At 40.5% G+C, this 26,034-nt stretch overlaps 1 long non-coding RNA gene across 1 annotated transcript in view; it reads right to left on the reverse strand.

The window, feature by feature from the left end:
* Positions 1 to 13,811: 13,811 nt before the first annotated feature.
* The window catches only part of LOC108502369, a 17,014-nt gene continuing 4,791 nt past the window's right edge, over positions 13,812 to 26,034 (reverse strand). The window contains exon 2 of the long non-coding RNA XR_001876483.1: positions 13,812 to 13,887. This is a non-coding gene — a long non-coding RNA (uncharacterized LOC108502369). The remainder of the gene's footprint in view (positions 13,888 to 26,034) is intronic.

Consider the following 26,034-nt stretch of genomic DNA (forward strand, 5'->3'; position numbering starts at 1 on the left):
CCAACAAAATAGTTCATAATCAGATACAAACTTTTTAAAAAAAAAAAAAAAAAAAAAAAAAACAAAAAAAAAGAGAAAGTTCCCATGTTTAATTTTATTTAAATAAGCAAATCCAGAAATTTTGGATGTCATTTATTTATTTCTTGCAGGATAAGTGCCATAGAGGTTGCATGCAGTGTTAGTGTAAGTCAGGAGGAGACGGTGTTGTAGACGGTCTCGGGGCTCCTCACCTCATTATGTAACAGGTAGATTTGCGTGGTGGTGGTGCCAGAAATGCAGTGTGGGTCTGCCAGATGCTCATTCTCAGGCTGCCTATGCCCTTCCTGGTCAGAGCATTTGCAGCTGAAGGTGCTGCATTCAAGTTTCATTGCTGTAACCAAAGAAAATCTACTTTGCTGCGAACTATCAAGTATGGGAAGATGGATGCAATTCCTTATGGTCTGGGACTCTGCTCCAGGGATGGCTTTTTTGGAGGTAAGAATAAAAGAATGTATGTCAAGTTGCTACCTGAGAAAACTGATAAAGATCTGAAATGCTTAGACTGAAGAAGAAGAAAGACTGAAAATGGACATTGACTGGTTTTGCTGTGCTTTTGTGTGTGTGTAATGTTATCTTTCCGGAGCTCCTTGAGGTTGGGCTGCTCTGCATCTGGTCTTGCAAAAGAGACAGAGGAAGGTGGAGACCAGGCCACAGCCCATCTCTCCCAACTTAGTTATGAGATTACAGAGGCTACTCTAAGTCTCAAACTAATAACTCATCTCCCTTGACAGCATTTTTAAGAACACAGGAGGAATTTATGTGGCCAACACCGGATTCTGTATCACCACAGGAGTCTGAATAGGGGCTTATCATTCATGTCCCTCAGAAAAGACCCTCCTGAGCACATGTAAGAGTTCCAGTTGGGAGTTTGGGAATACTCAGGTTAACCTGGCAGATCCCTATGAGGTTAGGCTGTCCCATTGAAGCTTGCAACTTGATGGGTTTTGTGTAGACAGTTTGGACTGGGTTTAAAGTGACTCAGTGATCATTAGGGATCTGGGGGGAGTTAGAAGATGTCATACTCCTCAGTGCATACAGAGTATTTGGGATAGGCAAGGCCAATGCATGTGCAGACTCCCAGACACTCATGAATGTCACTGTAATTACAAAATACTGATTAACTCACACCAGTTTACACTTTCATTTTCATGTAACTGAGATTTGTGCTGAGATTCTGGGATTGTTCAAACAATTCAAAGTGAAACCTGGGGGTGAACCAGCCTTGTTCGTAACTAACTGAAGAGAAAGTTCATGTAGCATCCTGGGAAGGAGAACTGACAGGTTTCGCACTTACCTGTCTCTAGCACAAAAAAGAAACACAATCAAAAAACTTATAAAAGGGAAATTATCAGATTACAGGACAGAAAATTGTTCTTCCAACCGTAGTTCATGAACCTTTTGACAAACATGCTCAGAGGTATAAGTCTGAAGTGCAAGCACAAATTGGTACATTTTTTCATTATTCCTGTCATCATCTTGCCAAATTTCCTGACAGCTTGGAAGAGCCCTCTGCTTTTGTCTGGCCCAAGGATTCTCACCCTGGGGATTACAAGCAGTTGGCAGATGACTCTCATCACCCTGCCCTACTCTCGGGATTCACCTCCACAGGATAAATCTTGCGGTAGCAGGTGGGATCTATTTCGATTAGCTTGTTCATGAGAGAAATCATGTGCTTAGACCTTGAAGGTCTGTCTTATAAATAGAGGGCTCAATGCAGCCAGAAACGTGTTACAGGCAGGCAGTAATACAAAACTGACTGAGGCCAGGAGTGGGATGAAGGTACTTTTACCTTTCCTTTCTGCCCTGGTACCCTCTAAGAGTTCTCCAACTCTCCTTCTCTTGCAATATATCCTAAGACATTTACCATGCCCAGATACTTCCTCAAAGGGTGACTGTCTCTGGAGCATAACGATATGGACATGAGCTCGAATGTGTGTCTCGGAGTTGTCCATTTCAGTGGTGGGAGTGTGCAGGCCCAGAAGAAGAACAAGGGAGGTAGTCAGATACTATAATCCTTTACTTATCCCCATTTAAATATGCTGTTCTTGTGAGTCAAAGCCTTTAGCCATCTAAACCTAATTTTCAAGAGCATCAGGGGGCCTTTAAGGTTGTCTGCATCTTATAAGTATTTTAACATTTTGATGAGTCTCTGTTCCCTGTTTCTGATAGGGGATAATAACACACCTCTCAATTACTGGAATGATGGGAAATAAATATTTATGAAAAACGTTGTAATGGTGAGATTGAGGGTTTTTGTAAGTACCATAAATACACTGCAAATATGTTGTGCAAAACGAAGGAGTTTTTAGCTTCTTCTGCCTCCAGCCTAGCACAAGGAATCAAAGTATGTTTAGCTCTCAGTGCTCTAGACCATCTTGTGAGATCAGGCAATTTTTAATTTTTTTGTGTGTGTATGTGTGTGCATGAGGTTTCTGCAAATACCACAGAGCCAAATATTGTAATGATCTTTCATTCACTTCTATTTCCAGTTCCCAGGCTAAAGGAGGAAGTTTAGAGGAGCAGAAAAACATACAAACATGATGCAACAGAGCATTTGTGCGTCTATTAAAAGACTTTTTTGGGCACCAGCATAGAGGATATAGTTGGGGCAAGGATTTGATTTCACCCTTGCTGGCTCCCACACCCCTAATTAGAATTGAGCTCTTTATAGGTAAATAACATTTAAGTGGAACTATTTCTGACCATTGGGGTCCTGCACTCTGCTGTGCAGTGCCCTTTCATTAGCAGTTAGCCAACATGATGTTGAATAAACACATTGTAAGTTTTACAAGAACTCTGATGTGGTCTCTGTTAATTACTCTCCTTAACCTCTGGCAATCATGTGCTGCTTAGCCATATACACCACAGGACTGCTTGGGAAGGGGAAGATTACGGGGGATGCACAGAGAAATTCTTAAAGGGAGAGAGAGCATAAAGACATGCTACAGTGTCTGTTTGAACTGGTGTCAGATACAATAATGAGTGGTAATAATAAACATAATACATAGCACTTCAAGAACACTTCACATTCTCTAAGTGCTTTGCCATCATCAAGGAATATGACCAGGACCTTCTCTCACCAACACCCTCTTGACTCTACTGAAGAGACGAGCTTGGCTTGCTTATTTGCAGTTTTTCTGCACTGCCCCTGGCCATGGTTTGTACTTGGAACCTCACCCTCTCTTGTTCGCTCTCAAATTGTAATTCCATTCAAGACAATCTATGCAAAGGGTGCTTAGATGCATGCTTAAGGCTTTGTTGCTAAGCTTTTGTCACAGGTACCTAAGGACTTTTATCCTTGGAACAATAAACTAAAAGTCCGCCATCCTCCTCTTTCTCAGGTCCCTGTGCTGGAACTCCAACTTGTAGCAGCTATGCAGAGAGGCAGCCAGAAATCACTGCAGGAAGTCCTCACTGATCCAAGGATAACTGTGTGTCAGTAATCAGTGACTGTCACTAGCAGTCAGTTTAATGTTCTCCTTACTTAGCACTAATTTAGGTTTATGGAATTTGCGCTATCTAATCAGCTTCACTGGAGCATGTGAATGGTCTCAGCCTCTGAAAGTTAAACTATTTTGGTCCATACTCAGGTGGAAAAAGTAAGCAGAAACCTGTGGGAGTTCTTTTTACACTAGTGATAGTAGTCCAGTAGAACAACTCCATTGTTTAGTACCGGAGCTGTCTGTCTTCACTGAGTGTCTCCAGCAATTCAATTATGCAGTAATTATGGCAACACCAATTCCCTTCATCTAAACAGTCCCCAACTTCAGATATCCTCGTTTAAAAACTCAGTAGCCTTTGTGAATCTCAATTCCCACATTGATAAAGGAAGAGGCATTACTATTAACACTATTAATTATTAATATAACTATTAATATGTGTAAAGCCCTAAGGCTTCCAGATGAAAGGCACTGGATAATTGTAAGGTGTTCTCCACACAGCCACGGGCTGTTAGAAACCCACTTAAATCAAAAAAGATTATCAAATACACACACTTATAGAGATTGGGCTGATCAAGTAAAGTGTTGCCACGGGTTATTGGTCTCCCACTGCTACAGAAATTCTGGAGCATTAATCTCCAGTAAGTATCACAAAGAATCTGAGGCTTGTCTCTTCAAAGTGGGAGGTATTACCTTGCCACAAACAATGTCTGAGGGCTGTGACACTTATGCCAAATCACTTGGTGAAATTGTAAAATTTCATGCAATGAATATCTGCAATACAGAGTTATTATTGTAGAACTTCTTCCCATCAGCCAGCCAGAAACTTTGTGGAAGTGCTGATAGTTTCAAATTCATTTTTTCTTGATTATTTCAGTCTTAGTACAGTCTTATGTCTGCTGGGGCTAAGTTGCTATGAAATAGTCTAGGCTATAAAGAGATGTATGTAGGGTCCCTTTTGCGAGAAGTATGTCCCAAGTGGCCTTCCAGCCCTGCTTTCAGTGATATCAAGAGGCAGCCCAGATTCAACATCACTTAGATTGTAGGTCCTCTACAGTCAGTGGAGACAGACAGGCATTTCCAAAGGGAAAGATAGCTGACACCTATGATGACTTTCGCCTTCTAGGTACCTAAATTCCCTGAACTGTCTTCACATAATATATGCTGGGATTGTCAAGCACCTAACCCCAAATAAAGTAAGTCTAGGTGCTTAAAGGAAGCATTTCAGTTATGTGATCACAATGGGGTGGGATAAATCTAGTACCCACTGCCTACTCCTCAGGCTGTCATGTGTACAGCTGGACTTAGGGGTCCAAATCCCTGAATAATTTGTGAAGCAGCTGAGGTCACTTGGTCTATTCGGCCTGGAGAACAGGAGACTGAGAGGAAACCTCATTGTAGTTCACAGCTTCCTCATGCTGGGAAGGGGAAGAGCAGGCACTGATTTCCTCTCTGGTGACCACTGACACGACCTGAGGGAATGGCCTGAAGTCCTGTCAGGAAGGTTTAGGTTGGACATTAGGAAAATGTTCTTCAACCAGAGGGTGGTTGGGCACTGGAACAGACTCCCCACGGAAGTGGTCACAGCACCAAGCCTGACAGAGTTCAAGAACATTTGACAATGCTCTCAGGCACATGGAGTGACTCTTGGGATTGTCCTGTGCAGGACCAGAAGTTAAACTTGATGAACCTTGTGGGTGCCTTCCAACTCAGGATATTCTACAATTCACCCTAAAGCCTAGGACACTCCCATAAACAGCCACCTCATCTGAGCTGCTGCACAAACACTGTGCCCTTGGCATGACACTTTTAAGCTATTTCACCTTGGTGTCTGTCCACTCTCTGCTCTTATTACAGATTATTGAGAAACAACTCTCAGACTCCAGTAAGGAAGTATGACTTTGAAAAGAGATCAATATATTCTGGTCGGGATTTGTATTCTATAAAAAATGGCTTGCACTAACCTTATAAGCAGGATTTGAAGGCTGCATACATGCATTTCTGCTTTTCAGACTGGTGGAGCTAATTAATTGCCCACAGTTCTAGCCTAGAAAGCCAGACAGCTGGAACCATCAAGGACTCTTCTGCCTAAATGAATTAAGTAAATGAATTAAGCAATCAGACACAAAGGAGTGGGTGTACAGCAATTGCCTATCGTTTGAAATGTAAGGCACAAGTAATTGATTGTGCAGTTATTGTACCACACAAAATACATACATATCCCCTGCTCTTGTTTGTAATGTGGAAAAAAACAATTGCAAGACACAGATAATAATTTGTCTTCCCCTGTGCGGTAGTAATATCAATAATCATTATTCTAAACTCTTCCTTCAAAATATGCTGGGCACTTCAACAACAAAGCAATTTCTTGCCTGAAGGGCTGAGTCTGTGCTGGATTCTACCACAGTTGAATAACACCTAGCTTCAAATACTGGCTGGATAGACAATAGGTCAAGAGCAGCACCAAGAAGAAGAATTTGGGGCACTGGTTGACAAGAAGCTCAACGTGATCTGGTAATGTGCACTTGCAACCCAGAAAACCAGCCAAATCTCAGGCTGCATCAAAAGAGGTGTGGCCAGCAGGCCAAGAGAGGTGATTCTACTCCTCCTCTACTCCACTCTCATGAGGCCTGAGAGTACTGCATCCATCTCTGGGAGCCCAACATAAGAAGGATGTTGGACTTGCTGGACCGGGTCCAGAGGAGGGTCACAAAGATGATTGGAGAGCTGTAACATCCCTCCTACGAAGACAGGGGAGTGTTGAGAGTGTTTAGTCTTTTAAATCTGGAGAAGAGAAGGCTCCAGGGACACCTTAGAGCAGCCTTCCAGTACCTAAAGGGGCCTCACAAGAGATCTGGAGAGAGACTTGTGTTATAAGGGCATGTAGTGATAAAAAAAGGGACAATGGCTTTGAACTGAAAGAGGGTAGGGAAGGAAGAAATTCCTCACTATGTGGGTAGTGAAACACTGTACATGTTCCACAGAGAAGCTGTGGATGCCCCATCCCTGGAAGTGTTCAAGGCCAGGCAGGATGGGGCTTTGAGCAACCTGGTCTAGAGGAAGGTGTCCCTGCCCCATGGCAGGGGGGTTAGAATGAGATATCTTTAAGGCCCCTTCGAACCCAAACTATGCTATAATCCATCACTGGGATTTAATGTAGCAAAGAAGTAAGACAAAAAATAGAGAACAGAAGTGAAAACAAGAGAGGAGCAGAAAGAGTACTTGATTATTCTCTGCATGCTACCCGGTTGCTTTTACAGGCTATGTCTTAAATATATTGATGCTGACAGGTGAGGAAGCACAGCAAAGCAAAAAGGAGGTGACAATTATGGTTGTGGCAATTTGGCCATTGGGATTTGATGACTGGCATTATTGACAGAGGAGATTGCAAGGGTCCCTGTGGAAAGAGACAGTGGAATTCACTGAATAAATAAGACATGCTGAGAAAAAGTTATGAGGCCATATATCTTGGTTTACACACAAGAGCATCCAACTCAGCTCTCCTTAGAATCTTTCCACCAGCTTTATCGAAGTTAGATGGAGACAAGGATATTTGTCCAGAGGTCAAGTTCTTTCTCATATATCATTTCTGTTTAAAAGTGTGGGGTTTTTTTCTGGAAAACAGTAACCTAGGATTCCAGTAAACAGAATTCTCTAAATACACAGAAACATTATTTCAATATCTAGCTTCAGAGAAAAACAGAGATAAGTAGACACTGAAATTATGTCAATTTGCAATAAAGGCATCATTTTTTAAGGACAGCAAACTCTTATTCAGATGGCATAAAACTGCATCCTCTTACTCTTACATTACCTCAGATGAAAATAATAAAGTAAGATTGAGAAACATCCAAATATCGCTGGCAGATCACCTTTCTGTGACTGAAATATTTGGATTTTGGTTTCTCCTACCCAAATGACATTTCATCTACATTATCATAAGTTCTGTTGTGATGTCTAAAGCCCAGTGTAAAACTGGGGTTCATTTCTGATACACAAGAAAATCTTCAGCCCACAAAACTTCAAACATGAACTGAATAGTTGGACAAAGAGTAAGAAGACTATTGTTATTCCTTATGTATTGGATAATGATACTTACTCATGACCAATAGATCAATTTATGATAAAGTTGGTGTCTGAACCTCACCCAGGAGGACTCCATTTTGGTCATATTTCTTTCTTTCTTCTGCCCAGCTGCATCTTGAGTGCCTCCTTGTATTGACACACAGACACAGAAAATAGCAAGGGGAAACGACCCAGCCATTATGACAGAGAATTTAGGTGCAAGTTGGTGTGTATGGGAAGGAACAGGACTGGAAATTTGTGTAGGACAGAATGCATTTGTGCTCTGCAGGCCTTGTCTAGACAGGTGAGATGGGAGGGATTTGATGGGAGCAATTTGATTTTAGATAGGAAACTTCCAAGTCCTTATCTGAAGGTTGAGAATTTCAGCTCAAAAATTTTAGGAGCCGGGGGCTTAGGTTTGGTTATGGGTTTCATTCATTTGCATTTTCTTAAACTCTTTGATATTGAGCCAAACTTAAAAAAGAACTCAAGCATCCTTTGGCTTGCTAAGATTTGTTATGTACAGGAGTTTTTCTTGTGTACATATGTTCACACATAGCTGTGGAACTTGTTACCTCAGAGATGTAAATGCCTGTGGAATGGAGAGGCTCATGATCCAGCATGGTTTGTCATCCACCACTGGGAGACAGTCTGGGATGAGAATGGAGCTGTGCTTGAGAGCCTCAAAAATCTAATTCCCTGGTCTAAGCCCCCCCTCCCACATCTCAACCTAATATGGGATGATTTTTTTCCAGACAAAGCACGAGACTCAGAATGGGGGAAAGGGGATATATATTACAATGACTGTACAAATAAATAAATATTATAATACATTATACACACGATCTCAACTATCTCTACCATGACATAAGTATTTACAATGGATCAGATCTCTTCTCCCCTCCAAATAAAAGTCCAGGAGGGAAGAAGGACAGATCCCTTCTAGTCTCTGAGCAGCAGTATCTTCTAAGGCAGCAGGTTCTCTGTGTGTCTTCCACGCAGCAGTTGGAGCTGGATCTCTGCCAGCACTCACGAAGGGGGTATCCAAGCCCCCTCGGCCCTGTTGTCTCCAAGCGAGGAGTCTTTCGTGGGCTACGTTCACCCCACACAAAGGTCATTCCACCACGGTCATACCACGAAGCACGGGGGGTCTTCGTGACAGTTTGGTATCTTCAGGGGACTCAAGCCCCTTGCAGAGCTTCTGTGCCCTGCCTCAGGATGGCTTCAAGCTTCTTTGTAGCTTGCAGCAAGGGAGGGCCCCCAAGATCACCCTCCTACACACTGTCCTGGCTGAGCTCTCAGGACAACCGAGCTTCTTAGCTCCTCCTTAACTGACTGAGAAAATTAGTTTTAAAATAGTTTGTTTTTCTGAGCTTAAACTTGAGAGTGCAAAAATCCCTTCATGTCCTACAGGGGCCACTTCTTTTAGGCCGATGTAAACAACCTAAACTATGTTTTCCGTAGTGCAAGAAGGAGCTGCCCTGACCACAAGTAAACAGAAAGGAAAATCATGTATTTCTTAAGACAGGGAGAGAAACTGAGTTTTCAAGCTCATTTTGGAGTAAAAATGTGGCCACTTTGTCAGAAATCAGGGGTAAATCATTGCAATGTTCTGTGTCCCAGAAATACACACATACTGATAACACAGGGTGGCCTCTGGCCAGTTCAGCCTGCACAGTTGGAACCTTTGTTTTTAGGGTTCGGTCAAAAGTGGAGTAAATATTTGCAAGAGAACATTTTCCTAACAGGGACACTCTCAAAAGTACATTTACTGGAAAAGAACTCTGCCATCATCCTCTTTTATTGTACAGTCCTGCAAGTCCAGGGCAGGTGGGGACAGAGAAATAAATCAAGTGCTCCAAACCTGCATGTTCAGCCTTTACATTACACCATGTAAGAGTAGCCCAAACAGGAGAGTGCTGATAAGGTGACCTGACTTCACAGAATTTTGAAGAGCCGTCCTTTGAACTTGGAAAGCTTCATTTGTAAAAGATAAGATTTACAGTCCTAAAACAGGCAGGAAAGGGTTGACAAGCTGTTGTCACCTGGGGAAGCCTTCCCGATAGTTTTCCTTTCCAGTTCCAAGAACAGAGCATTTTAGAAACACAAGTGGACAGTAATCTTTTGGCTGAATCTATTTGACTTTGATTCCGGTCGAGTTGACATTTTAGGCTTTATTTAAGTAACTTTGATGTACTTTTGATGATTAGGTCCTGATAGCAAAAGAGCCTGCACTATCGTCTTTGTTCAGATGATATTAACAAAGGGGAAAACATCTACATACTTCTGTAACCAGCTTTGTCATTTTCTGGATTCAAGCATTTTTGCTATTTTGTCAATATTCATATTTGACTTGCGGCCCCTGTGAAAAGTAGTGTTTGTTAATGAAAGTCCAGCCTGGATTCAGCTGACCTAACTTGAGACATTTAACTGAGAAGTCTAATTTAACACCAAAGTCACTTGATGCTTCTCCTATAAACAGTGGGACACTATGTACGGTGCTTCAGACATTTGTCAGCCACTTGCCCTCTGGAAGTGGTTCTCTGCCTTAGCTGTACATAAACAGCACAGACATCCAAATTGCTGAGATATGGGTAAGATAAATCTTGGCTTTCCTTCTCATAGAAGGGAGTAGAGTAAAATAACAAAAGAGAAAAAGAGTAGAAGACAGAAATTGTTGAATTCTCTCTCTACACAAAGAGTGTGAACTAGAGAGCTTAGGTATCTGCCCAAGGCCAGATGGCAGAAGACAGGGCCAGGTATTGATCACAATACTTTGAAAGCAGCATTTTAATTATAAAAAAATTTACACCCCTGGCAGTGGCCTTAAGATTTTCCTTAATATAAAAAAAAGATACTAGAACTGAAAAAGTGCTTCAAAAATAAGTATTCATTCAATTTATTAATTTCCTCTTTCAGAAAAATATTGAAAATTATTAAAGTTTAATATTTGTCACTTTTTCTGTGAAAGTTCTCAGGAATATTTTTTTACCTTCACAGGATATCAAGTTTATTATGACATAAAAGCTAAAATAGCCATAGTTTGTTTCTCATCTACTGTGTGTAATAGTTTTGGCCATACACACAAAGCAGCAAGACTCCAGAAAATAGTCATGTCTCTGGAATGGAGTTGTGTGGCTTATGCCTGCCCTAAAACATGTCAAAAAGTAAAAGTCTTCAAAATTTCCATAATTATTGATTTCCTTTAAAAATTAGTTAATTTTCATTTACTGAAACTTTGGAGTGAAAAATTGTCATGTTGCAAAAACAGAAAGAAATGTTTCATTCAGACATTGAAAATCTGGGGTGTATCAACTTTTTTTCTTTGTTGTAGATTCTTTAGAACAACCAGATATCACAAGTTTTACTTCTAATTCTTTTTTTCCTTTTTCCAAAGGATAAACACACACAAATAGAAGAATGTTTAGAGCAGATTAGAGCAAAGGTCTGCCTAATTCAGTATGCAGTCCCATGACAAGGTCTATTTTTCATTTAAAAAATGCCAACTAGATTGAACAAGAGAACTGAACAGCCAGAGACACAGTTGGCTCAAGTAGCCTCTGTACAGCAAATGAATTGAAATATTCATGTGTAAAATATGCAACAAATAATTCCCAAAGTTGTAAAAAAAATGCAATGCAAACAGAAATGGAATGAAGCGAATTAAATAAATTATTTGGTATAAATACTTTGGCTGGTTCTTATGGATGAAATTTCTGCTGCAAGGAAAAGAAAGAAAGTTTCTGAACTATATTTATACAACAGAATCCAGTTCAGTATTTGACAGTAAGAGTTTGCAATTGTATCATAATAGGAAGGAGAAGTTCACAGATTAGCAAAAAAAAGAAGAAAAGTCATTGCATGAGCAGGGAAGTATAGAAAGGTTTTGCCAGAGCATCCCATCTAGCTTTGGCACCCATGCTTTAAAAAAAACAAACATATTTAAAGAAAGCTTATGGATGGTAAAGAGAAGAGTCAGCAAAATTTTGTGGAAACTACATAAAATGTACTGCTGTGAGACACTGAAAAAGCTGCACTTGCTTAGCTGCTTCCTCAAACAGAACATAAGCAGTGAAAGATCAGACAGTGGAAAGTTTAACCACTGGGAGACACTCCTAAGGGGAAAAGCAGGTAATCTCTTTCTTGATTTCTTCTAGTCAATGTGTGCATTAGTGAAACACAAATTAGTTAACAGTGCAGAGTTGTGCAATGTGGGAAGCCAAGCCAGATGTTGCAGAGGTTTGTGAGGAAGATAGTGTTGTTTGCTTAATAAAAATAGAACCTAAATAATATTCTCCTTGCTGATGAAGAAATTTGAGGATCCAGCAGCCAGGGTGCCTAGAAGCCTGGCAGAAAGAGGATTTTATGTGGACAAACCCATTCTTTCTGCATGGGAGAAGGTTTGTTACAGACTTACGCTCCAGAGTTCACTGTCCTGCTGTACTGGAGTTTCTTCTAGTTCTAAACAGGCTTCAGACATAGGTGAATTTGTGATAAACAGGCAGCTGATCACAGGGAACTTTGTTCTGTGTTGACATAAAAAATACTCTTTGTGCCAGTGACCTAGAGAGCAAAGAACCTCCAAAGTGGAGAAACTGCTGGATCACTCCACCATGGTCCATTAGAAAAGACCATGAACACACAGACTGTCCTTAGAAAGCCAGCATTTGGATTACCCAAATAAACACTGTCCTTTAAAAGCAAAAACGATCAAACCAGGCTGCTCCATACTCCACAAAACTACTTGGGAAAAACACCCAATTCCCTCATAGCTTTGACGTTTCTCACCCATCCAGTGCTCAGAGAGCACTTGCCTTTCCCACTCCACCTAAGATGCCCTCAGGACCAGGTTGACAGGTATCTTAAATAGCACAGTTACTGCACGAACATGTTGGAAAGGAAAATGATTAAAAATCATTTGTCCACTGGAATGATGAAAGGAGAGAAAGGAGATAAAAGAGAGGAGAGAAGGGATGGCTCTCTGGATCACAGTTTAGTTTAGGTCACTGAATGAGGGAAAGAGAAATGTGAATTCACTTTGCAGATCCAATTCACATTCAGGCATTTAGCCCAAAGAAGAACATGAGTCACTAAAGCAACTCTAAGGTCACATTAACTGAGGCTTAACCATGTGCAGAGAACCACATGCCACCAGTTTGTGGCCTTCAAGAGAGACCTGTGGCAAACTCTTTGTGAGTTTTCTGAGGATCAGGCAAAGAAATCCCTAGCTTATGATGTTCTGAGCTTGCCCTTCTTCAAATCTCTATTCAGATAGAGAAAACTCCTTGGGTTTTCACAGCAAAAACTCAGATTAGATACCTAGAGGCTGTAGACACTTCCAGGTTTAGTTGGAAACAGTTCAGCTGCCCTGAGGATCTGAATTTTAGACTTGGGTATTAAAAGTGGGAGGTAGGAGGTAGCTAAGCTTTGTAGAGCTCCAACTGAGCTTTGTAGAGTTATCTGTTTCATACTTCATTAAAGTATTGCATTAAAGAGCTTCAGCCTTTCATTCTTATCATCTTGTTGAATATTCCTTTCATTCCATCACTTCATAGTTGAAGTTAACAGTCAGTTCTCTCATATTTCCTAATCCCTTTGATTGTCTGTTTTGCTCAACTACAATTGTTCACAGTTTCACCTCAAATACAAAACTGCCTTGACATATTTTTTTCTTCCTCTTTACTTTCAGTATCCTTTTGGTGCCCCCTTTTTACTCTTTTCTGTAAAATGTCCTTCCGCATTGAGCTTTTGGACGTCAAAAGCAATTTAAAAAGCAACTACACCTGAAGCTACTATGTTAAAATTGTTTTGCTTGCAGTAAGAGTACACCAACAACATTCTCTTCCTATGAATGTTCACCTAAACTAGTAAGAAGTTATTCCTCAGCTGTGACATATCTGAAATCACAGTGAAGTCACCTTGCACAAGACATGTAGAGCTGAACAGAAGATTTTCCATTCTTTGTGAAACCTCAAAGTTCTGATACTTGTGGCTACCCAACACAAAGATTAAAAACTTTAAAATTGTCACTATGTGTTGCAGAACAAAAGTTATATTTAAAGTATTAACACTGCAATGTCATGATACTTCCCTTTGAATGTGTCCAACCAGATGTTTTTTCCTGTGGCCACATTTCACCTCTGTTTGCTTGCTTGCTACAATGATAAGGTCCCATGTTACTCAGCAAAAAGTTGGGCAGGTGGCAGACAGGATCCCAGCATATCATGGAATGCTTATATTTTTCCGTCCTATCTCTTTGTTTCTTTCTTCCATCTTCTCTAAATGTTCAACCCAAAGTTTTAAATTCTTCAGAGTACTGTCTGTTTAATAACTGACTTGTATGCTGTTCAGAAAAAAAAAAAAAAAACAGAGCGAAGTTAACTATAAATTAAATAATGCTTACATAGCTGAATATATTACATAAATAATTCTGTTGAAAACAGTTCCTATAACCTTTTTTTTTCCTGGACCAAAGTAGTGAAGGCTCTAAAGCAACTTATTCTCCCCAAATTCCGGGATAGTATATCAATGTTACATAGCTTGCCTATTCTTCCATCTACCCTCACAAGTTTTTCAGTTTTAAGAATCAGGAAGTTTTATTTAATATTTATGTTAATTTCAATTAAATATTTCATATGTATCAAGGTAGCAACAGTCCTGGAGTTAGTTCACTGTGATCTGAATCTTCCTTGGTCCTCAACTCATGAGTTGCAGATGTGATACTGGATTTCTGCAGCTACGTGACACTTTTGTGGCAACAGCAGCTCTCCATCCTCTAGTGTCACTTACTCTTCTCTGTTATCTCCAAAAGCTATAATTTACAGGAGAAATGTGAGGTTCATCTTTTTCAGACATCCATCTGAATCATCTACTAATGCCTGTATTTCCTTGCTGGTTGTGAAGGCAATTAATGACGATCATTTAGATGGACTCTACTGGAAATATTTACAGTGAGACAACATGGAACTGCTCAATACAGTAAGGCTTTCCTACTTTAACAAGACAATGTTAAGTCATAAAAAGTAAAAATGGAATTCTGAATCCGTGCTAGATTCAGAACCAATTGGGTTGCCTTTTACTGCTGGGACTGTAGATATCAGTTATGTTATTTCTGAGTTATAGATCCACAAAATCAGAGACAAGTTTTAGATCCCCTTAATGTATGCAGTAATGGTCCTGATGACTCATTGTCATTGAAGATATATCTGTTCAAATTGCTTATGTATGTTTCATTATATTGGCCATTCTGAAGAGATTAAAGTTGAGTGCCCTACAAAACAAGTTGATAAAAAAATTCATTTCAGTCTGAAGTAATTTCACCAAAAAACACCACCAAAACACATGGAAGAAATAAAAACTTCTCATTTATAATACCTAAGGCTAATATGTATATGTTAAATATAATGTATTGGTCTATGCAGTTATATGTTCATTTTACAGAAATGTGTAAACATAATTAAATAACTTACAGTCTCTTAAGTTAAACATAGTCACATTGAAGGAATCATTTTGGAGGTACTGAAGTAAAATGAAAAAGTAGAAATTGCTGTTTTCACTTGTTTAGCATTTTGCTTTTATCAAAATCAACATTGTCATGACTTTTTATTTTTTGAAGAGTCAACTATTATGTTGAGAACATTTTGTTCAGTTCTGGCCTTGAAATCTTCATTTTTTTGTCTGGCAACTTTTTCCTAGAAGCACCAGATCACTTTTGCCTGGCTTCTCTGTGAAGATAAGCCACTAGACAAACATTAACTAATTATTTTTGGTTAACTATTGTTCCATCACAAGCATTGGAAAGGCAAAAGACACTTTTTCCTTCAGCACAGTGGACCTGGCAGAACATGGTTATCCTGGACAGGAGAATGAAGTGAACTTGTATCATTACAAAGCAAATTCACAGTCAACACATTCTGCTAAGCTGACCAGAAAAATTCTGTGCAGCTACACTGCTCTGACAGTAGTAGTCTGTTTAATCTTTTTTGATAGTTGCCTGCAAACATCGACAGAAAAGGAGAGAGGTCAGTTTGGATCTACAGGAAGAGAGCACAAATGCAATCTGTAGCTGTTGAAAGGTTGTTCTTTGGTTACTTGAAACAAACATTCAAACCTCTGGATTACAACATTTGCACAGTTTGATAAACACATACAGCAGCTTCACTAGAGGTGTATTTTTCTTTCCTCTTATTTAATACTAATTAAAAATTTTGCACACACACACATACGTGTATGTGCACATGCTCAATCTTGTGCATTTTAAAGGCATGTAGGTGTATGGCTAACAGGTCACAGAGGCTTCTGAGGGAGTTGTTTCTTCCTAGCTCTTTCTTTTATTTTTCTTTTTCTTTCCTTCCCTTCCCCTTTTGATCATGGTTACAGGAGGAGTAGATGGCGACAAATGATTAATAAAAGGACAAAGCTGAAGAATTTTTGTTTATTGTCCAGAACCAGTCCACTTTCTTTATAAAGTCAGCTGACTTAATCTCAATTAAAAATGCTTTCTGTAAAAAAGGTTTCTGCAGAAAAATTGGGCAGGATAGTTTTAAAATAGATTTAAGTTGGTCGAAATGATGGTCTGTGGGATACTTTGTCTTCTGCCCATGACTGGGGTGGTACCTTTGTGCTAACCAGTGCCAGCTCACAGAGGGCTCAGAGCATTGCCACTGGCTGCTTCCATAACCAACACAATGTGTCTGCAAAGTGTGAAAGCTGGGCAGCTCTGAGATGAACAGACGTGGTTTTGCAAATCATGAAAATTATGTGAGAGACTCTCACAAGGAAGAAAGGCACAGCATTGGTTTTTTTGACAACACAGTGAAGCCCCAAATAGCCTTACAGAGATCCAATGTATAAATCATAAACTACTGTTAAATATTATGGAAGAACTGGCATCTCCTTTATTGGAAAGGTTTAGAGTCAGGTCTGGTAACAGAATTATACTCTCATGATTACAGAGGCTTATAATGCTCTAACATTGTTCCTAAACCTGGAAAAGATCTATTTCTATGCCTTTCACACAGCCTTATTTCATTAATAAGTACAGATGCTACAATCTTGATCCAAGCAATGGCAGATACATTAACAAAAGTACTGCCACACCTCTAGCAGCTTTAAGACCATGTGGGAATTGTAACTGGGAGCTGATCTGAGGAGCCTATTCAGCCTTCTGTATTATAAGAAGCCTTAGAGAGAGCCAGATTTAACAGGCCAAATGGAGAAGAAGAAAAAAAAACCCAGTTATCTATGTGCAATGATTTCCCATTCACAGCATAAAAAATAAACTTTATTTATTGGCTAAATTAAAAGTCTTTATGCCTCCCTGCTAGGTACTACTGAAAGGATGCAAATCATTCTCCTCATGCAATGTAGACTTGGAAAATGAGGGGAAGTTGTCACTTATTCAGTAGAGGTCATTTTTTATCAGCTCCATGTATGGAGTCTAGCTTGAAAGAAAAAACAGTAGCATGAAGAGTCATAAAGAATTTTGATGCCCTTTAGATTGAAATTCCTTGAGAAAACAATGCTGGAATTTATGAATGAAGAATTTTGAAGACAATCAGACTATAAACTCTAAAGGATTGGGGAGTCTATTTAGCCACGTGTTAATATCCTTCTGTGCTCCTTATGGGCTTCTTAAGGAACCTCTTAAGGGGTTCTAAGGGAAAAAGAAGAGAAAAAATTTCAGGACACAGAGATGTATATTATTATGTGTAGCACAGGAGTATCTATGAAATCAAGACCTATGTCTAATTGAGTCTAATAATCCTGTATGACATACACTGAGAGTCAGTTTGATTTTGTTGAGTTTGAAAGAAATGTACAGTCCTTACAATGTGCAGGTAGTTTCTGGAAGATCCTAATGGCAGAAGACAGAGGCCCTCCCTGCCTGTTCTTCATGGCCTGCCCAGCTGGAAATCTAAACCCAAGCATGGCTAAACCTCTAACCTTCCAGGGCAGAGAGGAGCTACAGCCAAAACAAACTCCAATATTGTTGGCTCGGTGGGTTAAGGCTGCACAACTCCTACATCTAGCAAGGACTTGTGAGAAATGTCAACTTCATTTGCCCTCTGTAGATGCAACTATGCAGGCACTATAGCATGGATTTGAGTCAAATCTCAAGTTTTAACTCCTCTCCTGATCTGTTTGGATACATAAGCAAACACTCCATGTGGATGCAAGCCAAGGTCTAGAGTGCAGTAGAGCAAGAGCCAAGAGGAAGAGCCTGGTGGGACTGAACATAGAGGGCAACAGTACACCAGGAGACACCTTGTCCTTTGTTCTTCTCAAGACCCATAGTGAACACTCTGATCCTGGGCTGTAGAGTCAAAATAGGTACCTGGGAAGACTGGCCAAGAGTGAATTTCACCTCTGTAGTGGACACGCTGTTTTTCTTATACTGCAAAATAAGTGTGGTCTTGTTGATACAAGTCATAAGTGCAGGGACTAGATGGTAATCCCAATATTTAATGTGGATTTACATAGAGCAGATCGTGCCTGACTGAACTGATTCTCTCCAGGGGTGAAATGTCTTTTTATATTGATGAAGGTAGAGTGATGGATAAAGAATACTTGATTTCACTAAGACCTCTGACTCATCTCCACAGTCCTCTCATCTGGAAGCTAAGGATTTATAGTGCACAAGATGTCATGAAAGACTCCTGGACTGTCAGTCTCAAAGGCTACTGATCATGTCCTCATTGGTAGCCATCAACCAGCTATTCACTAGTAACAAACAATATCAATAATCTGAATAATAAAACAGAATAAATCCTCAGCAACTTTGAAAATGCTAGGAAATAAGGAGTGGTTGACACACTGAAAGACAGAGCCTCACTCAAGCTGGTCCTTGATAAACCTGAAGATAGGGTTAACAAAAATTGTTACGAACACCAACAAAGTGTGATGTTCTGCACTCGGCTGGGCCAATCCCAAGTATCAGCACACTGGCTGCCAGGGAGAAACCTGGTGAAAAGGAAAGTAGACACCAGACTGAACAGGAGCCAACAGGAAGCTCTCCCTGTAAATAAGACAAACCACATCCTGAGCAGTACTAGGAGGAGTGTGTCCAGCAGATCAAATTACAGTCCCCCTCTGCACATCTGGAATACTGTATCCCAGTGTGAATGCTCCCACCTCCAACTTAAAAAAGATATGCAGGAACTGGAGCTGACCCAGCAGAGAGCTACCAAAATGGTCCAGGAGATAGACAACATAACGTACAAGGGGCTGTTTTATCTGATCAAGAGGAGACCATGGAGTGAACAGTCACTCTGTAAAACAATTTGACAGGTAACAAGAGGTAGCAAAGACAATGCGGCTGAACTCTTCTTGGTAGTGACAGACGGTATAACAATGAACAAGGGTCATGTGGTTGGGGAGATTCAGTTTGGACGTAAGGAAAACCTTTACTAGGAGAGTAACAACGGAGCAGGTACCCAGAGACTCAGCGAAGTCACCATCCTTGGGGATTTTGACAACTTGCCTAGACAAAGCCACAGATGACAGCAGGTGTTGGCAATAGTCCTGTATGAGAGGGAGGCTGGTCCCAATTAGCTCCAATCAGTTTCTCTATGGTTCTGTAAAACCTACCCTAATTTCCCATTCATTTCATTCTGCAATAATTACTAATAAAGAAAACCCACTGATTGTTGAGTTTACTTTGCTATTTATAGAAAATATAATTACCATATTTGTTTAGCTTTCTAAAATGATCATTTAAGCCACTTACTTTGCTGTTCTGCATACTTCCAGTTCAACTGATCAGTGTATATGGCTATATTTAGCAAAGACTCTGGCTGTATTACAGTCTCATCCACTTGACGCGGTCGTGTTTCACATGAGGCAGTCCATCTTGGTCCTGATGACTCATTGTCATTGAAGATATTTCTGTTCAAATTACTTGTGTCATTTGACATGGTTACTGTGTGAGCCTTTATCTCCTCTCATAAACCATCATGCACAGCTCTTGTTTTCGTATGTATTACAAGTTATACACAGTGTTCCTCTTTGAACAGAAATCTCATTAGCAGGGAGCAAAACAGGCTACACAAACATAAAGGGGGAGAAGAAACAGAAAGGCAAAGAAACAAATCCACACATATGGCAGTCTGCTGTGATTTCTTGATATTTGCTAATTCCCAACAGAATGCTCCCTCTCCACAAGACCACGTAACCACTGCTATACTTCTCCCCTGTGCTGACTTTCCATCAGCATAGGATGAGGTTTTGTGTAGAGTCTGTTACAAGCATAAAACAGTTGGGATTCTCTGGGAGGTAAAGAGTAAAACTCATTATAAAATGGGAGGCATTGACTTGAGTGCTGAAGCACTTATTAATGACCTGATTCAGATCTAAAGAATCTCTCCAACAAAGGAGGCTCTTCTGCCAGTGAAACACAATTTGAGACTCATAGCTTGTATACACAGGGAAAATTACCAGCATAATTATGCCAGTATAATTATACTAGTTTAGCTGCGCCAATAAAATTCTCCCTCTATGGACACTGCTGTCCCGATGTAAAAATACTTCATTTCTATGAAGCTCATCCAGACATAATTTAAATCAGGACATTTATCTTAAGATAAGAAGAGAATGGGAAGTTTTACTGGCAGTATATGCTCGGACAGCTATACCAGTGTAGTTAGCCATTTCCATATAGGCAGCTTTCAGTTGTTCACAGGAGTGTGAGATTTTGTCTTGATGAAAGCTTCGAGTTTAAGTGTTTTCACATTGCTTCATCTACTGAAGTCAGAATAAATAATTATAAAAGAGAATCAGCTCAGTAATAGGATCTGATAAGCATATATCTCTGCTCAGCAAATTGCTGTGCTTGGCTCATTAAGATTAACCACCCTGCAGACAAAGAAGTCAAGTCACAGCTTCTAAGGATGCAGTGCCAGATGGAAGTTACTATTCAAAAAATGTCTCAGGAGATGTTTTGGCATCTGTTACTGAAGAATGTTATTGGTAAAACCTTAAGAACCAGCCCTAAAAAGGGGCAAACAGATGCTGGTGAAGCTTTTGTGAGGGTCTCACAAAAAAATTCTAGAAGTTCATGTTTTTTAGCTGAGCTGTTACATCTCAAAAGTATGGATACAGACCCATAGCCTGATGAAAATCTCTTTACCTGGATCTTCATGAGAAAAGCCTTTAAAGTGTTGCCATTAAAGCTTTGTTGGCTCAACTCTTCCCTGTGGTTAGTCAGAGAGACTCACAGCTCTTTAAGATCAATCATGTTAGGAATTTTATTAGTAACTGGGAATCACTCCTGCATTGTATAAAAGAAATAAGCAGGAATGATACTATAACTCCAGGCCTTCCTCTGCTGCTTTTACAGAAACCATACCAATACAAGGCTGAAGGTCTCAGAACGTCCACAGTCCCCTGATTTCTGCACTACCCTAAGTGGAACAATTTCGGGCAGGAACTTGTGAGAAATTTCAACTCCATTTGCCTGCTGTGGGTGCACCTGTGCAGGCACCACAGTGTAGATTGGAGTCTAATCTCAAGTTCTGTCTCCTCAGGTTAGCACACATTCAGGTATGGACTTTAGCCAAGGTCTAGAGTGCAGTAGAGCAGGAGCCAAGAGGAAGAGCCCGGCGGGACTGAGCAGAATGGGCAGCAGTGCATCAGGAGACACCTTCTCAGATCTTCTCAAGTGCCCCAGCAAGGACGTTGAGCCTGGGCTGCAGCCCGTGGGATCGAGGATGCTTAAACCCACTTTTAGATTAAAACTTTGTGTAAGACACAGCCTGTGAGAAACGAAAGAATGAAAATCAAGGCTCTGAATGTGCTACTAAAAATAATCTCCAACTTTTGTGAAGTGGTATGCTTGGTCTCCAGGCAAGAGGTTTGATGGACCTTGCTCAAAGGCCTGGCTGACTAAGAAGGAAACACTCTGATTTATTGGTCTGAATTAAAAAAATATCACCCTTTCTTTGGCATTAGCGATGTCTGGCCTGACCCACAGAAGTGACCATCTGCTTCTCAGAAGATGCCCACGAATGTCAAGGACATGCTAAATTCCCCACCAGATGAGGTGTCCCTACTGCCTTACATAATTCATGATCCAAAACTCATGTGTTCAGGATTGCTCAGCCACTAGATGTCCCTGCATACTGCTGGGCAAAGCAGAGAAGGTGAGCTTCAGGCCAAATCCAAAGAAAAAGCTGGAGAGCAAGCAGCATGGAAACCTCCGTTTGTGTGCCAGCTCTCTGCCTAGGTAGCAATGGAATGATTTTCACTTGCTGACAGACTGCGTAGTTGTGAGCATACCCCAAGGAATATGTTCCTTGCATGTCCTGACTTCAATTATTGACCTGCAACTTGGGAATATCCACAGAAAAAGTGGGAAGAAAAATCCTTTCCTCTTAAATCTCTAGGAAGGCACATCTGCACTCCAGTGTCTCCAAAAGTAGCTTTTCTAAACTAACCAGCTTGATCATCCTAGCAGACTGACCCAGAGTGGAAGGAAATTCTACAGCAAAATCTCTTATCTACTCTTCCCTTTGGATAGAGCATAAAAAGACAGCAAGTGTTCCCTCAGATCCTTTCCCTGTGTTAGTTCTGCCATGTGAACTCACATGCACTGTTATTTTCTAACAATATTCTAGTGTTTAGGACGTGTATTTATCTCATCAGCACTTTGGGGCATGTAAGGTCAAGAGCCATCAAAATAGGTTGTGCAAATCTGATGGGGTCTGCAACATATACCAGGCTCAGACCCAACTGCAGAGGTAGAAATCAATAGATGAGGAATGTGTTTGAGTGGCTTCAGGAATCTTTTATCTTTTGCCTGACAAACAACCTCTTTGGCTTATGTGTAGAGGACCTGTACCATCACATGGGTGCTGGGGACCTTGCATACAAACACACAAACTGAGAGGGAAAAAAAACAAGACCTCTTTCTCTTTCTTTCCTCTGAAACACAAACACTGTACTACAGATCCAACTCCACAAGTTGCTGACATGAGAGCTGGGCTGTCAGGCTGCACTAGTGTGGAGACTGAATAGCTACAGCACCCAGACACAACCACGGATGTCAGCTTGGAAATGCTCTTTCAAATAACTTAATTTTTAGAAGACAAGAGCAAGGCAGATATGCCAAACTGAGCAACCATGGAAGGAAAGCTACATAAATCACACTTTTGACAAGTTTACCCATGAGATCTCTACCTCATTCCCATTTTACTTTCCTAACCCCAGCTTGCCTATAAGCAAGCAAGGCAGCTCCCAGTGGGTCTGATCTACAAACAACAATTCACTGCATCTGCAAACAGTTCTCTGGTGACGTTGGACCACCACCATATTTCATAGAAAGCTTTACATCTTTATATAAAGAGCTGGTACATAAAGAGCTGATAACTTAAAGGAGACTTCCAATCCTATATCATATTACTCATCACTGACTCAGCTTGATAATGTAAAGTCAATGAGAGAAGTTGCCAGCATTCCTTTGTGTTATAATCATTAAAGAGCAACCGCCAGCGTTCCCACACTTTCAACTTCTGCAAAATTATTACTCTTTGCCCTTTACCACATCTGTGTTTGCATAACCAAGTGGTGTACAGCTTGTCAACACCTCTTTATGCTTTACCTTCCTCCCTGCAGGGTTTTGTTTATGTGTCATCAGAGCAAATCCACTTCTGAGGATTAGAACCTCCTTTTCCATGGTATACAAAAGGGATCAATAATTGCCATATTAATTCTCAAGCATGAGCTCTGAAGGAATGAAAAAGACTTGTACAATCAAATCCAATTTTAGGAGAAACAATTCAGCTAATTGCCTCACACCCTGCACTGCGGGGGTTCCTTTCTGCTTTTGTTCAGTGTCAAGTAAAACCACCTAGTATGTGGGCAGGCAGGAAGACACCAGTGCTTAACCTGTGGCCAGGGTCACTGCAAGTCCAACACCAGTTCCCTCACCTCTAGCAGCACATGTTGCAGTGCCCATGGGCTCATGTCACAGGATATAGAAATGTGCTGCCACTGCTTGCCAGAGAATTTGTGCCATGTCTGTCTTTGGTAGAATTTGGGTGCCTAGGGCCATTTTCAGTCACCTCCTTTGCACCCAAGTCCTTGTATTTTCCTTTCCCATTGGCATCTGTCAACAACTCCCTGGTCTGTGCCTTGCTTATATCCTCTGAATCACTTCACTTCTCACCAAGTAGGTGCAGAGATTACAATGAATTTAGGACATCTATGAAAACTGCCTCTAGGTCCAAAATTGTGGCCTCTTCTGGTGTTCAGGACTGTGTGATATTGGAGGGGGTGAAAAATCTATTCTACCTCTTGTGCTCAGAGTTGTGTTCAACCTTTTCTCCTGCAAGGAACAGCCAGGTTTGCTTTACTAAGCATCTAAATTGTTGCAGCTCAGAGGCAGACAATGAGGCTCTGACATGTTACCTCAGAAAGGCTGGATTTATTAGATGTGCTCAGACTATGCCTAATACTAACAGCACCAAAACAACATTTACTCCTCTGACTCCTGCATACATCAGAACATTGAAGACCAGACTCTGGTGCCTGTCCAGACATATACCTTTGCCTACTGCTTCCCAGAACCTAGCCAGATGTCCACTCAGTGTCTTTCAGAAGTGAATCACACCTATAAATGTTCCACAAACTCCCTATATTGGCCATGAAGAGCAACGTGCTCCTTTGTTGAGCACCTAAATTGTCCATTATCCATTTGGGGAATGCTTGTTCCCAGATTAGGTGTCATGAGTCACCCTGATGGATCAGGTAACTGCTATCATTATTATACTTTGAAATCCATGGTAAAGAGGTTTGAACATGGATTTTCTCCCTTATTCAGATTGTAGCAGCTTGTTCAAGCACTGAAAGTTCTGCATTTGATTCTGCATTCAAGCAAATACATGAAAGTTGGGATGGTTTCCTTGAACCTTAGACTCTGAAATACCTTTCGTGGAAACCTTTCCTCGACAGCTAAACTAAGCTGCTGCTCAGCAGTACTACCAACTTCAACAGCAGGCAGACATTTTCTGGTCTTGATTTCTAAATGCTAGTCCACCTCCTCTCTAAATTTCCTTTTTTGATGTTACATAGATTATTTGCATAAAATTGAGGAACTAAGCCAAATACTTTTCTTACCACTTCAAAGCTACTGACCTCCAAGAAGCTGGACTGGTGTAAATGAGGGAAGAATCTGACGCAACAGGGTAGTTCAGTGTAATTATATATCCACTGTCCAATACCACCAGAAACCTGCTGTTGTGTCTGGCCAAGCCCAAGGTAAGCTTGGACTCAGCACCATGCTAACACTGTCAGACATCTGGATCACAGTTGATTCACACCCTGCTGGCTAGAAACATAGCCAGGACTTGCTTTCATCTGTCTACAACAGACTTCAGTAGATATTTCCTAAAAATGGAGTTTAGACAAGATTTTAATACAAAAAAAGTCGCACTATATTTCTTACACTTTTGCATCCAAGCTGTGGGGAATCCTACTTACTGTTTGATCTATGATATTACCAAAAGTTGTAATTAAGCTGGAAGGTAAAGTAAATGCAGAAAATGTGTGATTTACAGAACAAAACTTCCCCTTTTAGGTGGTGTACATCAGGAGAACCCCTCTGTACCGTAATCAGGAGAATACCAAGTGGCTGGTGCAGTTGTGTTTCTCCACATTCTGTAAAACAGGTCATCCTGGTTGATGTCTCAAAGCTGTCACATGCAACATCTTGAGTTTTTTAAACAGGAGAGGCTAGTTGGACTATCTCTCACTTTAGTAAATGCCCAGATCAGTCTACTCTGGGTAAGCTGCAACACATGGGCTGAATCTGAAATGCTGAGTACTTCAGGTGTATTTCCTCGAAGAAAGTAAATTGAACACTAAATTCCTTTAGCCATGCAACAATGACAGGATTTCACATGACTACCAATTGGGTTTACAGCATTCCTTGGGCTGCATTACTCTGTGCCCCCAACAATCAGATGTTAATTCTGATCTACAAGCATAGTCAGATTGATCTTAATTAATCTGATTCATACTATATTAATGCTCAATTAATCAATGTGTTTCAATATGCATAATCATACTAATAATAGATCTGGACTTAGATTTTAAATAGATCTGACTTTATGATACAGACTGCATGGCAGAAGACCAAATGTGAATACTGGACCCAATAAGCCAGCCTTGAGAAAAATTAAAAAACAGATTTTGAAATCACATGTTCAGGAATAGTAGGATTGAGGATAAGGATATTACTGATTCACATTCTGATACAGCATCTGCATTTATTTTAAATGGAATTGAGATAAGACAACTTCTGTGAATGAGAAAATGGATCAAGCTGACAAGGTTTGGTTCTATGTAATATTTTTTAAGTTACAATACACATTGTTGATTCCAAAATCTTCTTGTGGACTGAGAGCCTGGAAATCCCATATTGTGTTCAATATGGTTCCACTGCCCACTTGCATCTGAGATTGCTTGGATTAATCTCTGAAGCTTTGTGTCAGAG

This window comes from Lepidothrix coronata, unplaced genomic scaffold (assembly GCF_001604755.1).
Source record: "Lepidothrix coronata isolate B3197 unplaced genomic scaffold, Lepidothrix_coronata-1.0 Scaffold117, whole genome shotgun sequence".
Classification (NCBI taxonomy): Eukaryota; Metazoa; Chordata; class Aves; order Passeriformes; family Pipridae; genus Lepidothrix; species Lepidothrix coronata.